This window comes from Protopterus annectens, chromosome 9.part0 (genome assembly GCF_019279795.1).
Source record: "Protopterus annectens isolate FY-2018-M chromosome 9.part0, PAN1.0, whole genome shotgun sequence".
NCBI lineage: Eukaryota > Metazoa > Chordata > Ceratodontiformes > Protopteridae > Protopterus > Protopterus annectens.
The window spans coordinates 1,508,630,987-1,508,643,451 of NC_056743.1; the positions used below are offsets into that span (position 1 = coordinate 1,508,630,987).

Here is a 12,465-nt window from a genome sequence, read left to right on the forward strand (position 1 = left end):
CATTGCAGATTTGCCCAATGTTAGTTGCACATGGATGATCTCAGAAGTATCATGCTGCTTCACTAACCTGGAGGTGTAGGTATCTTTAATGAATATGTATACACCCTCTCCTTTTGTGTTCCGGTCTATGTTCTGTGGCTGAAATGTGTGGTATGAGTTGTAGCCTGGTAGTGCTGGGGTGCTCTGTGGAGTCTTGAACCAGGTTTCAGTTACTGCACAGATGTTGACGTTCTCCATACTGAGGAATGCATTTTGAGATTTCAATTCCTGGCATTGAGTAGCATAACCCTCATTTTTTTATTTGTGCTGTTTACGGAGGTGGGTTTGACTTTTGAGCCTTGCCTAAAAAAAGGCACTGTGGGGGCAGTAAGAGCCTTGGCCAGTATTCGAAAGCCTAGGGGTAACAGGTGCAAGCCATCTCTTGCGAAGCAACGAGGCTTGTTGAGCATGTCGTCCCAGGCTGACAGACACTGGATCCCCTTTGAATGACACCAGAAGCTTAGCCAATTGTTGAAATTGATATTTTTTTCTTTATACTGCAGTATCATTCTTGGTGAGGGCAGGCTGCTACTCAGGGTCAGGGGCATACCCACCTGGGCTACATGATCAGAGAGCTCTTTCATGTCTCTTTTCATGTAGTCCAGGGAGGTAAGTCTCAGGTCATTCACACCAACATGAACAATGACAGTCATATTTGTACTTGTTCTGGAGTGACCTGAGTGCTTTTGTTATGTGCTGGATTCTGGCTCCCGACAGGCACCTAACAGTAACCTTTTCCTTGTCCAGCCTAGTGAGTGGGACGTCAGTGTGCCTGATTATAGAGTCACCTATTACTAGTGTGTTAGGTATGTTATTTCGCCTTAAGGGCTGTGATTGTGCGGCACACTGATTTTGTGTTTGATGTGTTGTCTGGTTTGTGACGGGAGGTGCAGGTTTTTTGGGTGTCTGCTTTGGAGGTCTCTGATGCTTTAGCATGTTTTTATTTAGAGCCTCTGAGTATGATTTCATGTATTTATGTGTATTTTTGCCAGTGCTGGTTTAGTATGTCTATGTGAGGCTGGAGGTGTGGTACAAGTGTTAACCTTCTCCTCATGACTGCCTGTTCCAGTCTTGGGTGGAGAGAGCTTAGCCTCCAATTTAACTGTATAATTGCATCTGTCGCATATATTAATGTTTTGTGGTAGGAGGAGAGGGTTGTCTGTGTACATGAGGCAGTTGCAACATTGCCTCAGGATACCCAGGTTCACCAGCTGGACTGGATAGTATACCTGAAATTGCCCTTTGGCCATGCCTGAATAGTAGGGTGAGCTGTTTAGTCACTTGGTTGGTGAGGGGTGAATAATGAGCCTTGCCCTGCTGGGCAATCAAGTGTCGGGGTATATTAGTGCTTGCTATTAGGTCTGAGCAAGTGCTGGACTGTAGGATGCTTTTTAAGTGCTTAGGTTGAGAGTTAGACTACTTTCAAGGGAAAAACTGAAGAGGAGACTTGGTGGAGCCGGGAATAATTTAGCCCTAGCTAACCAGCACTGCCCTGACGTGCAAACACGGTTTTTACAGCAGGGAAATGAAAGAGATAGAAATTAGCCCAAAATGGCCTATAAACTACTATCTTCTGGGCTGGAACCACTCCTCCAGGGACAGATGGCTGCTCAAAGCTCCCTCTCTCACAGGTGAACAGAGAAACCTCCCTCTATCCAAGTAAGGTATGGGCAACTCAGAAACTTGTAATACAGCCCTGAATTCAGCACTAGCCTGAAAACTGGACTATACTAGCTTAGAAAGGTGGGAAACAAAGTAAATTTTTTTTTGAAAAGATAAGGCAAAAACAGTAAAAAAATACACTTAAAACAGCTTTAAATGACTACAAATACTCTGGAACAGGCTACCCATCTATGTCAAGCAAAGTTCTTCATTAGCACTCTTCAAGAAAAATCTTGAGTGTATGGGAAATAGGAAACACACCAGGGATCACTTCTGTGTCTCTGCTCGACAGTGGCACAGGAAAATAACTTTATTGGGTGGCGTAAGCCAGGGAACCTTGTTGGCTAGGCTTATGTAGCCCCTTGGGCTGATAGCCTAGTACCTACCTATGAACAAACAGTAAAAAATACACTTAAAACAGCTTTAGATGACTACAAGAAATCAGAAAAGGCTTTTAAACAAATTACCCAATTAACCAGTACAAAAATCTCAAAACTGAGCCCTGTTCCTGTAGTCTTCAATCAGACAAGTTCTAACTTAGGGTTACCACCTGTCCCACTTTGCGAGGGACGGTCCCTCTTTGGGGAGTTGTGTCCTGCAAAAAAATGGCAAATATCCTGAGATTTTTGGACACAATTATTTCCTATATTTTATGTAATAGTTGCATAAAACGGTTATTCTGTATCTGAAACACATCAATGTTATAAGAAACAAAATAAGGAACCAAAATGCTACAAGAATAAGCTTTTATTTAGACAAAAAAGTGAAGTCCTGTCCTTGGTACTGGCCGTGGGTATGTTTTGCCCTACAAAATCTGATGTTTGTACCAAAAATGTCCCACTTTGGGCATTTGAAAAAGTGGCAACCCTATTCTAACTGCACACTCCTGCGGCAGGAGTCCTGCCATACAGGTATGTACCTGAAACCCTATAAAAATACGAAACTGCATCTCTTCCTGTTCTACTGGTGCCGCTAGTCTAAGTATATACTCTCAGGGTAAGCGGTAAGATAAACGATAACACAATAGACAATTATTAATCTCACCCACCCACTGTAATACGTGCATTTATTCTGATGACGCATGCGCTATGCAAAATGTTCGAATGTGTTTAGAGGTCGTCTTAACGAGTTACTGTGGGAGTGGATGGTGATGAGCCTAGTGAGCTGCTCATTATGCACCAATGAATTAGCAGACCTGCGGCAGCCAGTATACGCCCTCTAACGGAGAGAGGACGTTGTACACATTGTGGGAGGTGTGGATTTTTGTTATTATAAAGAAAATGGGAGTGGAGTGAAAAGTGGACGTGATTGAGAGATCCTGATAGTTTGAGTAGTAGTGAGGAATACAGGATTGACCGGCTAACACAGGTAATATTCTAAGCTCAGGCTCAAAGGTTCTAAGCTGAGAGCTTGCTTGCTGACATAGTGATACATGTTTGACTAGGTATGGGAAAAATGCATAATTTTTATTTTTGTATCATATCGTGGCCTTAATACTGGATCGACAGTTACTCGTTTTCTTGGCAGACGTTGTGTAATCTAGTGTACATAGATTCAGTAGAGAAGGAAGTGTTTTGCTCATTACAACTCGAGAGCATCAGGTGTCACACCTTCAGGCAGAATATTAAAAGGGTGGCTGTTACCTACACTGCGCACTGATATGTGATTGTTGTCGTGCAGGTGTTGTAGTGGCGATTCTGTCAAAGGATTTAGGTCATGGGAGGTGACAAGGCGGCTAAGTAGTGGGTGGTGGCATTGGCGTTCAGTGTTCTGTTGTTGGCGCGTATGTAGCGCTTCCGTGTTTGAATTTTGAACATTGTTTCTTAGAATAATTTTGCGTTTCATGAATACGTTTATATCATACCTCTTAGAGCAAGAAATCTGGGCAAAGCCATGATTAAAAGTGGGACAAAGGCCCAAAATAGGGAACATTTTTAAATATTGCTTTTACATTAGCATGCATTTTCTGAATGGTATTAAGTCTGAAACTGGAACGTCTATTTTTCACTTCAGGCTTTAATGATTTGCCACTAATTTGCTAGAGGACCACATTTTTTTGAAAAATAATCCAAAAATATGAGACGAAAATCTACAGTTTAGAGGTATGATTGTGACGTGGATTAAAACTAAGCAGAAAAGTAGGAGATTTACCCCCCCCCCCCCCCCCCCGTGATAACGTTTCTGTGTGCATGTGACAGTCGGGGTCATACTAAGCACGTAAGTGCAGTACTGGAACTGTATAGCATACCTCTAAATTGTCCCTGATTTAACTCCACAATTTAGCTCCGTCCCTCTTAATCCTTCCTAAAACTGGTGACTGTTGGAGGAAAGGTGGTGAATTATACACAGTTATAGATTTTTACAAAATGTATAGTAATTAACATTATTTTATTCTGCCAATGTCTCAAGTTAATAGTATTAATATTTTACAAATGACCGATTTTTTTTTTTTTAATTTGTCCCCGATTCTTTTGAAATATGGCCCTGATTATTTGAGAGCTATGCTGTATAGATGTATAAATATAGTAACTGCAGGAGTTTGGGGTCTGCTCTTGGCTGGTAGTGCCAAACCCTTCCCTAGTCTGTAAGTGTAGCAGTTATTTGGTTTGTTTTCCTGTGGAGCATGCATAGAGCTGTAACCAGCTGGATTGTTGAAATGATCCCATTTGAGTTTTCACATTTTTGGTCTTTCCACACCTCAAAGCTGTGAAGGCACGACTGGTTAGATTGTATCCCTGAGTGCCAGCTTGTGTGGGGCATCAGGTTATTATTAAGCAAATACATATGTGCATTCTATATTATAATACATATTATATATTATACCTGACTTCTGTGCTCATAGTTGTCTTTACTGCACTGACTTCTGCATATCAGTCCATAGTTCCATAGTTTAGTACTAGGCTATCTGCCCTGGGGCATTTGTAAGCCTAGCCATAGTGATGTGGCTTTCGCCACCCCATGAAATGGTACAAAAATGCACAGAATATAGTTTCATAGTTTAGTACTAGGCTATCTGCCCTGGGGCATTTGTAAGCCTAGCCATAGTGAACTAAATGTATCTAAAGTATTCCTAATACTACAAAACCTTGTAAATGTCGACACTCCTCTTTAGCCTCTGTTCCTAAGCCTTGTAAGATTAGTTTGTTCAGTTTACTACGCATTCTGTTCTAATCGGTATTCTTGACTGAAGCTTATTTTTACTGATTGTGCGTTTTTTCTGAAACTGTATGCACACTGTGAAGCCTGCTTTAATATGGTTGCATTTCTAGACATATGCAAAGAGAATACTGTATATTTTAAATGGTATCTGATTTTACAAAGCCATAGCAATTATCATTTTACATTAATTTCAGTAAATACAACATATTATGTGGCACTTTTGCCATACCATATGTCACTGCTTTGAGTGATGAAATAGCGGCAGAGGAAAATCTCTTTTACACAGCCAGTAATACACATCATTTACAGACATTAACTGTATACACCTTGGATTACTTGTGATGTTATCAGTCAGACAAGAATTCCAACCAACTTGTTTCACACAAATTCACACTAGTCCTGCAATGCCAGATTTGGCACTTTAACTTTGTTGATAGCAGGGAGTCAGTCATTTTCCTTAACGGACAACCCTTTTACCCAGCAGCTTTAGCCACATTGTTGACTGTTTACATCTCATATGTCTAATTGTGATAAAAATACTAATGACCATAGTAATGTAGTTTCCTTCTCACAAAAACACAGTAACCACAATATTCCAATTTACTTCACAGAAATGCACACTAGTTTCTGTATGACACAGTAATGACTCTTGCAAATGAGAGGTCACTTTCATCCACAGATTATCTCCCCACAACTGACACTATGTTAACTATATACTTTTAGAAGTATGTGTTGAAAAATAATAGCCACAATAATATATTTCAAGTTTTTCACTCTTAACAACAACAGTAAACTGTGCCAGCTTGTTTAACAGAAATGTACATTGGTTGTGTAATGCCAGAATATTGAGGTCAGGGTAAAAAATGTCCTTTTTGGCATTCTAGAAAAAGTGAAAATGATATGATGCCCGTGCACTGGCCCAGCAATCAAGGAGCCTCAATTCTCACCACTAACACCAGTGAGGGGCGGCCATATAGGAAAAGGATAATAAATACACACAGTAAAGTACAATTTCCCTTAAGAGTACACCGAGATCAGTCAGTCTGGGGCTGGTTTCTCCCTTTCTCTTCGGGTCCCCAAAAAGAGTCCCCACTGGCACAACTATAGGGTCCAGATCTGAGTCTAGTGGGCAAGCTAAAACCTCCACCACCCTCTCTGTCCAACCATTGCTTTGTGTCCCTGCCCAAGTAGCTGACACACACACACTTTGAGATAAGAGTTCTATACAACCACACAGACACTCCTGGGGAAGGCTGGCACAGGTTCTCTGGCTATGCCCCTTTTACCCAGACTATACGGTAGAAATCACTGCCACCACCCACTAATATTTATCGGCTACAAAAAGGCTCTTATGAAAGGGTGTCCAATTATTACTATGCAATATTATTATTATGAACAGTCAAGGCTTATTTGGAGTGACCTGGACAGTATCACTATAGACATGCATTGTACTCTAGAGCTTAAATTATCAGTTGAAAGATTAAAAGCACAAGGCAATACTAACTGCACAGTGCTAGTCAAGAGTTCAGAGATCACAGGAAAATGCTTAAAATGATACAGTAGAATAGTTCTAATATCAACACAGAAAAACAGTCTCATCTTGCTATTTCTAAGAGAAACACTAAAGTCTAAGATCCTACTTACATACAGACACAGGCAGAGTGATGACTTGGATGTTCTCAAGACAAATGCTCAAATACCCTGTTTCTTTCTGTCCTTAAATTTGTAACGCAGTACCACTGATTCATTTCAGATTACATCATTTCTTTCTGGTTCCCAGGCTAACAGACTCTCTCAGAGGTTAATAGCCCTTTTGATATTGCAGCTGGTCAGGAATCCAGAACAATAAAATGAATTATACATGCAAATTCTAGCCATTAACTCCGGCTTCAAAACAATAAGCAGAATGCCTCCCTCTGGACATCTCGGCTCTGAGTTTTAGATCAAAGAATTTCACAATGCTTGACTTATCAGCTTTGTTACATTAGAGTACACTGTTACATTATTGCAGTTCCACATCGAACAGCATTTTCTTCCATTTAAGAGACCAAGCCTGTGGCTTATATTAATATTTACAAATGACAGAATTATTCTATCTGGCTAGGCTGGCAGCCTTCACCTATCTTCACAGATGAGAAGGGTGTTTTTGGGGAAAATAAAGTGGAAGAATATGAATTTAAGTGGCATCTTGAGAAACCCCGCAATGGTACCAGGTATTAACAAACATGCTTCCATTGTACCAATATTAAGGAAAAAGGCTATGGTTTTATAACCGTATGTTGTATTACATTGTGTGTACATCTATTTTAGGGCGTATTCACATGATTCACCTTTAAGATTTAAACAAGCAGGCAAAATATTGGATCTCATGATCACTTTTTAATTATTTAAGAGATGATGTACAGTTTTGAATGGTTCTGATGAAGTCCAGTGTTAAGGGACAAAAGCTCTTGACCATTCCTGTTTTGTCGTGTGTGGATTTTATTTTATTTCAACGTGTCCTTGGTATACTTGTTTGAACTATAAAGTGTTATCACGCTAGGACCTTATTGGGATTGGCACCATTACGCTGGCTTTTTGAATTACTGGTCGTTTGCCTTCGGTAGTACACGCTGGTTGTTTTTTCTAATGCCAGAATAAACTTTAATGACATTAGGGTAATTTTCATCCCCATACAGCTCCCCATCCCCTGGAAATAGTTACTTGTACCCCTTACAGGTCTGACTTTAATGAAATAAATTACTTGGGCCATTATTTTTAATTGTTTCACACACCCTGTTGCCAGCCACAGGCTGTGTTATTACTTGGCACAACTACACACCATAGCACTGTAAAGTAGTTTCCTGCCCATGATGCCTCCCATGTTAAAAAAAAAGAAAAAAAACGCCCAGACCATCCGAGCAGACCGCGTTCTGACCACAGCATTGTTTTACAGACTCACACCGTGGTGATCCCATTATTTCCTTCTGCATATTGTGCCCTCATCTGTTATTTACTTCCCACACTCGATCTGGATAACTAGTTCGAAAGTCCCAAAAGCTGTCTCTTGATTGGTTGTGTAGACTGTAGTTTGGACAAAGACAGCTATATCCCCAGTAGGGAGCTGAAGCCATGGTTTGTTTTTAGTAGGGGCACATTAGCACTGACTGCAGGGGGCCTTTTATTTTTTTTCTAGATAAGTATGAAGAATAGCACTCCTATCCCTAAGGCCAGCAATGGCTGCAGTTGTCCTTCTGAAGCCTCTTGGTTTCTTGTTGCAGCTGGTTTGCTTGTTATTGGGCAGTACCACTTTTGCAGAGCGCTTCTGTTAGTCTTTTCATTCTCATCCGTTCACATTCTGCGGTTTACTAAAATTCACTGCCAGTTTGTTAGCCTAAAATACTAGTAGGACCACTTGTCTTCTTTGGAGTCTTTGCAGACTTATTCCACGTTCTTTTCTCAGATAACATATGTTTGCACCACACTTTGTTCATTAATACTTCTAAGCTTCCTCCTTAGTTTTTTCTTGGTAGCTAGTAGTAGCAACGTTTTGCCAAATCCTGTACTATTACAGCTTCCAGTAAGTGTTTCATGCCCTTGATTTGTGCACGTGAATTTACTTTAACACCTTGACTGAACTGTCACTTAAGATATAGGCATACATACATTAAAGAAACAAGCCATATAAACATATTCTTAGTTACACACGTTATACATTTACATATGTATTTTTTTATAACCATCATCAATCCAACATTACATAAATTGGCTCTTGTTTCTGCCTTCTCTTAAATCTCACTCCTCCTCCAAAAGATAATTTTGCTTGTATTGTTTCCACAATTTCCCTTTTTTCTGCGTAGTTTGCTTCTACCCTTTTTCTATAGATCCTACTTCCAGATCTTCTCTGTTATAATATTCAGTACTTCAAATAAATTTAGTGTAGACTTTTGATTTCCATTTTCTAACTGCTTTTTGCCAGCCACCAGAAGTAAACTTAGCAAGGCCTTAATATATATAGGCAATTTAGATCGTGTATCTCAACTAAAAAAAAATAGTTTTTCCTTGGTTATATCCATTTGCTCACCCAATATTTCTGAAAAGTACTCTTTAGGGAATTTTTGAAGTCTGCCGATTCATTATATTCCCAAAACATATGCACCCGGTTACTTTCTTCCTCATTACACCTTTAACATTTGCCATCTACCTGAGGAAAAATTCTTTGGAGTGTGCTGGGGATATTAAAATATCAATGCAACCACTTCCAGGCAAAAATTCATAAATCTAGACTTTGCTGTACACTTGGGAGCCATACATATTCCATCATACTGTTTCCTTGTGAATTGTTTATATCCAGTCTTTTGTAACCACCTCCTCTTGATTTATTCCTATAGTTATAGTGCAATATTTCATATACCATACTAATTGTCCCTTTTTAACAGTAGCTAGCTTTTGTTCTAGATTAAACTAAAAACTCTGTCAGAGCTATTCTTTCAGTTGGGATTCCCCTATTCCTTTCTGTCTACTTATACTCTATCAATCCCTGATAGGGAAAGCAGTCTCCAGATTGCTGTCAAAATATTTTCTTGACGACTTTCCATTCTGGTAACTTCCCCCTCTAGTCACTTGCTTCTAGTATCTTCATTCCTTCATCAGTTTTCTCTAAAAAATTCCAGTCCCCTCTAGCTCTTTGTGTACCCCTAATTGCAGTCATCCCTGTTAGCAAAATCTTTTCTCCATTTTTGTGTTTGCTTGGTTCTTAGAATACTTTCTGCTACTTTATAACTGTAATTTGTATCTGTTGTTCTTGAGGGTCTGCATCCAAAGTTCCACTCTTACCTTATTAATTGAATTTCCCCCTTGTTTAATCATCCTAATCCTTTTCCACTTTGAATTATACCTTTCTGTTTGTGTTGTGTATATGAGCCTTAACTGTAAAGCTCTAAAATATCCCTTCAATTCCGGTAATGCTATACCACCTTGTTATGTTGTAGGGATCAATTTTTATCCCACTTGATCCTTGCCCTTTTCCCCCCTCCCACAAAAAATACTTCAACGCTTTATTAATTACTGTCCACAGTTTCTCCTGTGGATTATAAAAATGTGAGATCTGTATAGAAAAACTAAAGGAATTAAAAACATTTTTACTGCATGTATCTTGCTGTCAGTACCCATAAACAAGAGCTCCCAGTTTCTCAAGTTAGTATATTATCTTTTAGGATCATAGGAAGTTACTAGGCTATTGGCCCCGAGGCCCTTATAAGCCTAGCCAAGAATTTAGCCCATGTTCCAACAAGTTGGCACCTTGGGGCACTGTCCAGCAGGGACACAGGTGGAATCCTAGAGGTGTATTTTTCTGTTCCCCATCCAGTTATCCAGGTTACACTTAAAAAGGGATAATAAGGTATTCTGCTTGACATGGAGAGGGAGTCTATTCCCCAAAAGGAGGGAGTCTGTGGGAAGCAAACCTGTCCTGCCAACAAGTCCTGTTGATGTCGCAGACCAGGTTAAAGTCGCGCATACAGTCCCATCAAGGCGGGGTCTGAGATTGCTTTGTATGCCATACAGAGGTCCTCTCTGAGGAGTCTGTAGGAGGCTAAAGGCTCTGTCCCTGTACTCAGTCTGTCTGTGTAGGGTAGATGTTTGAGGCCCTGGATTCTTCTGGTGAGGAAACTCAGTGGTCTCTTCAGCTGCTGCATGTGCTTTGTGAGGTAAATGCCGAAAGGGACATTGTACTCAATAATAGGTCTTGTAAGGGAAGAATACAGGGATGTTATGACCACCTTATCCATGGATGACACACCCTTACTAATGAGGTGGGCCATGTAGAAAGCTTTCCATACAACAGAGGAATATGGTGGTCAGAAGTCGGTTTTGCTATCAAACTGGGTGCCCCAAGTCCCTCACAACTGATTGCGTGCTTAGGACTTTATTATTAATGTGATAATTTGTGGGGATGTCACTCTCCCCAAAGGGAATGATGATGCATTTTTTAGCATTCAGTTTGAGGCTATGTTTCTGGCACCAGTCATTTGTTTGGGTGAGACCCTCTTGGAGGATGCCCACATCAGTAGGAGAATTGATGACCACACTCAGCTTGCAGTCATCTACAAACCTGGTCAGCCATAGCCCACTGGTTTTGGCTTTCACCTCCGAAAAGTATATCGCAAACAGGAGAGGCCCCAAGACTGATCCTGTGGGTACACCGCTCATAACAGGTCTACTGCTTGAGGTGGCTTCCCCTATTTTGACTAGGTGGGTTCTAGCAGTGAGCCAGTTTGCTACCCATCTGTTAACCTATGGATTGATGCCTAGTTGTGAGAGTTTATCTGTTGTACCTGAGTGGGGAATAGTATCATATCGAAGGCTTTGGCCAGGTCAAGGTGGGCAGTGTGCGCCATCTTCCCCTTGTCCATGGCTTTGGTGACTGTCTCAGAGAAGTCCACCAGATTTAACAGGCTTGACCTCCCCTTGATGAAGCCAAACTGTGTGGGATCGAGTGTTTGGAGGTTGCCAGTGTCCTTGTTAATGAGGTCAATGATGATAATCTAATCTTCTACATTGCCTTGCAGGGAAAAATATAAAAAAAGTACAATAAGCTGGTTGCACAAGTGTGCACACCCTTAAACTAATACTTTGTTAAAGCACCTTTTAATTAAATTACAGCAGTGGTTAGCATTGTCGCCTCACAGCAAGAGGCTGTTCGGTTCGATTCTCTGCTGGGAGCGCCTTCTGTGTGCGTTTGTCCTCCCCACTGTCGAGTGAATTTAAAGACATGCAGGTAGGTGCGTGCATGTGTAGGTGTGCCGCCTTTGAAGGTTGGGTGTCTGGCTGGCAACTTGACACAGTAAAAATTCACTGCCAGTCATTAGCGGATTGGAGTTCCACTGTGACGACCCCTAACCGGGGAAGAAAGTTATTGTCTTCTTGCGTACACACTTGCCATCAATTAAAGAGACTCTGATTAACCTCCAATAAAGTTCAGCTGCCGTAGTAGGATTTTCCTGACAAACCTCCAATAAAGTTCAGCTGCCCTAGTAGGATTTTCCTGACATTTACTCAGTTGCCTGCTACAGTAAAAGCCATGGTTCGCAGAGAGCTTACAAAGCATCAAAGGGATCTCCTTGTTGAAAGCTATCTGTTAGTAGAAGGGTACAAAAAAATTTCCATGGCATTGGATATACTATACAACACCATGAAGACAGTCATCAAAAAGTGGGAAAAATATGGGGCAACAGTGATGTTGCAAAGAATTGGACGCCCATCCAAAATTGATGAAAAGGCAAGATGAAAACTGGTCAGGGAGACTGCCAAGAGACGAACAACACTGAAGGAGCTGCAGGAATTTCTGGCACGTACTGGTTGTGTACTATATGTGACAATCTCCCATATTCTCCTTATGTCTGGGTTATAGAGTAGGGTAGGGTTGCAAGATGGAAGCCTTTTCTTGTACAGAAAAACATTCAGGCCTGGCTAAAATTTGCAAAACGATACATCAAGTCACCCAAAAGCATGTGGGAAAATTATGGTCTGAGACCAAGGTTGAACTTTTTGGCCACAATTCCAAAAGGTACGTTTGGCGGAAAAACAACAGTTCACATCACCAAAAGAACACCATCCCCATGGTGA

General features: G+C 40.8%; 1 protein-coding gene across 1 annotated transcript in view; it reads left to right on the forward strand.

Moving 5' to 3' along the window:
* Positions 1 to 2,864: 2,864 nt before the first annotated feature.
* Positions 2,865 to 12,465, forward strand: part of PGLS (6-phosphogluconolactonase) — a 164,621-nt gene continuing 155,020 nt past the window's right edge. The window contains exon 1 of the mRNA XM_044084451.1: positions 2,865 to 3,069. The gene's annotated coding sequence lies outside the window, so the exon portion shown is untranslated. The remainder of the gene's footprint in view (positions 3,070 to 12,465) is intronic.